The sequence below is a fragment of the Globicephala melas genome, chromosome 13, assembly GCF_963455315.2.
Source record: "Globicephala melas chromosome 13, mGloMel1.2, whole genome shotgun sequence".
Lineage (NCBI taxonomy): Eukaryota > Metazoa > Chordata > Mammalia > Artiodactyla > Delphinidae > Globicephala > Globicephala melas.
In genome coordinates, this window is record NC_083326.1 from 39897413 (window position 1) to 39900934 (window position 3522).

The 3522-nt window shown below is 40.7% G+C and overlaps 1 pseudogene; it reads left to right on the forward strand.

The window, feature by feature from the left end:
• Window positions 1-499: 499 nt before the first annotated feature.
• Window positions 500-1687, forward strand: LOC115863624 (transcription factor IIIA-like; annotated as a pseudogene).
• Window positions 1688-3522: the final 1835 nt, after the last annotated feature.

The following is a 3522-nucleotide window of genomic DNA, read 5'->3' on the forward strand; positions in this document are numbered from 1 at the left end:
TCTCATTCAGATTTGACAGAGAAATCAAAAGCTTTACAGACAAGCAAAAGCTAAGAGAATTCAGCACCACCAAACCAGCTCTACAACAAATGCTAAAGGAACTTCTCCAGGGAGGAAACACAAGAGAAGGAAAAGATTACAATAACAAACCCAAAACAATTAAGAAATGGTAATAGGAACATACATATCAATAACTACCTTAAATGTAAATGGATTAAATGCTCCAACCAAAAGACAAAGACTGGCTGAATGGATACCAAACAAGACCCATACATATGCTGTCTACAAGAGACCCACTTCAGACCTAGGGACACATACAGACTGAAAGTGAGGGGATGGAAAAATATATTCCATGCAAATGTAAATCAAAAGAAAGCTGGACTGGGCACTCAGGCCCCACCCCACTCCACCAGGGTCGCACTCCCGGAAGTGCAGTGGGGTCATGCATAGGATCTCCTGGAGCAGATGGTCAGCATCAATTCACAGCATGTGGCTCAGCATGTGGCCGAGTGTCTGGCACCAGGCATCCTGGAGCCAGACTGACTCGGTTGCTGAGGCAGTGTCATCCCTGACCATTGCCGACGTGGTCCTCGTGGCCAGCGAGAGCCTAGCCCCGGAGCTCCCGGAGCCCCCTCAGAGGTTCATCTGCTTCTTCCCCGACTGCAGCGCCAATTACAACAAGGCCAGGAAACTAGACGCACACCTGTGCAAGAACACGGGGGAGGGACTGTTTGTTTGTGACCATGAAGGGTGTGCCAAGACCTTCGTCAGGGACTACGACCTCACCTGCCAAGCCCTGTTCACACTGGAGAAAAGCCCTTTATACAGCTAGCGGCTGTGATCAAAAATTCAACACAAAATCAAACTTGAAGAAACATTTTGAAAGCAAACATGAAAACCAGCAAAAACAATATGTATGCAGTTTTACGGTTGTAAGAAGACCTTTAAGAAGCATCAGCAGCTGAAAATCCATCAGTGCCAGCACACCAATGAACCGCTGTTCAGGTGTACCCACAAAGGATGTGGAAAAAACTTTGCTTCCCCCAGCAGTCTGAAGTGACATGGGAAGGTCCACGAGGGCTATATATGTCAAAAAGACTGTTCTTTTGTGGCAAAAACATGGACAGAGCTTCTGGAACATGTGAGAGAAACCCATAAAGAGGACATAACGTGACGTATGCCAGAAAATATTTAAACGCAAGGATTTCCTGAAGCAGCACATGAGAATTCATGCCCCAGAGAGGGATGTGTGTCGGTGCCCCACGGAAGGCTGTGGCTGCACCTAAACCACCAGGTTCAACCTCCAGAGCCACATCCTCTCGTTCCACAAGGAGTAGCACCCGTTCGTGTGTGAGCACACTGGTTGTGGCAAGACATCTGCTAGGAAGCAGAGCCTCAGCAGTCAAGCTGTTGTGCATGACCCTGAAAAGAAGAAAATGAAGCTCAAAGTGAGACCATCTCGTGAAAAATGGAGTCTGGCCTCTCGGCTCAGTGGGTACACCCCTCCTAAAAGGAAACAGGTCCGGGTGTGTCTTTGTCCAGAAATGGGGAGTCGCTGAACTGCACTGAGAGCAAGGTGCCCTATGCTGTGGTGACGCTGGCCTCAGCTACACACCAGGCTGTTTTGTTTGAAGGACTGCAGACCAGCCAGCTCAGTTATTTTCTCTCAGAAGCACGTTTTTATTAAAATCACTGGTGCAGAGCATTGGGGAAAAAAAAAAAGTAGAGTAGCAATTCTCATATCAGACAAAATAGACTTCAAAATAAAGACTATTACAAGAGACAAAAAAGGAAACTACATAATGATCAAAGGATAAATCCAAGAAGATATAACAATTGTAAATATTTATGCACCCAACATAGGAACACTTAAATACATAAGGCAAATGCTAACAGCCATAAAAAGGGAAATCAACAGTAACACAATTGTAGTAGGGGACTTTAACACCCCACTTTCACCAATGGACAGATCATCCAAAATGAAAATAAATAAGGAAACACAAGCTTTAAATGATATATTAAACAAGATGAACTTAATTGATATTTATAGGACATTTCATCCAAAAACAACAGAACACACTTTCTTCTCAAGTGCTCATGGAACATTCTCCAGGATAGATCACATCTTGGGTCACAAATCAAGCCTTGGTTAATTTAAGAAAATTGAAATCATATCAAGTATCTTTTCTGATCACAATGCTATGAGATTAGAAATCAGTTACACAGAAAAAAAACATAAAAAACACAAACACATGGAGGCTAAACAATATGCTACTAAACAACCAAGAGATCACTGAAGAAGTCAAAGAGGAAATCAAAAAAAAAACCTAGAAACAAATGACAATGAAAACACGATGACCCAAAACCTATGGGATGCAGCAAAAGCAGTTCTAAGAGGGAAGTTTATAGCAATACAATCCTACCTCAAGAAACAAGAAACATCTCAAATAAACAACCTAAACTTATGCCTAAAGCAATTAGAGAAAGAAGAACAAAAAACCCCAAAGTTAGCAGAAGGAAAGAAATCATAAAGATCAGATCAGAAATAAATGAAAAAGAAATGAAGGAAACAATAGCTAAGATCAATAAAACTAAAAGCTGGTTCTTTGAGAAGATAAACAAAATTGATAAACCATTAGCTAGACTCACGAAGAAAAAAGGGAGAAGACTCAGATCAATAGAATTAGAAATGAAAAAGGAGAAGTAACAACTGACACTACAGCAATACGAAGGATCATGAGAGATTACTACAAGCAACTATATGCCAATAAAATGGACAACCTGGAAGAAATGGACAAATTTTTAGAAAAGCACAACCTTCTGAAACTGAACCAGGAAGAAATAGAAAATATAAACAGACCAATCACAAGCACTGAAATTGAAACTGTGATTTAAAATCTTCCAACAAACAAAAGCCCAGGACCAGATGGCTTCACAGGCGAATTCTATCAAATATTTAGAGAAGAGAAAACACCTATTCTTCTCAAGCTCTTCCAAAGTATAGCAGAGGGAGGGACACTCCCAAACTCATTCTACAAGGCCACCATCATCCTGATACCAAAACCAGACAAAGATGCCAAAAAAAAAGAAAACTACAGGCCTATATCTGTGATGAAAATAGATGCAAAAATCCTCAACAAAATACTAGCAAACAGAACCCAAAGCACATTAAAAGGATCATACAGCATGATCAAGTGGGGTTTATCCCAGGAATGCAAGGATTCTTCAATATACACAAATCAATCAATGTGATAAACCATATTAACAAATTGAAGGAGAAAAACCATATGATCATCTCGATAGATGCAGAAATAGCTTTTGACAAAATTCAACAATGATTTATGATAAAAAGCCTCCAGAAAGTAGGCATAGAGGGAAGTTACCTCAACATAAAAAAGGCCATATATGACAAATCCACAGCCAACATCATTCTCAATGGTGAAAAAGAGAAACCATTTCCACTAAGATCAGGAATAAGACAAGGTTGCTCACTCTCACCACTATTATTCAATGTAGTTTTGG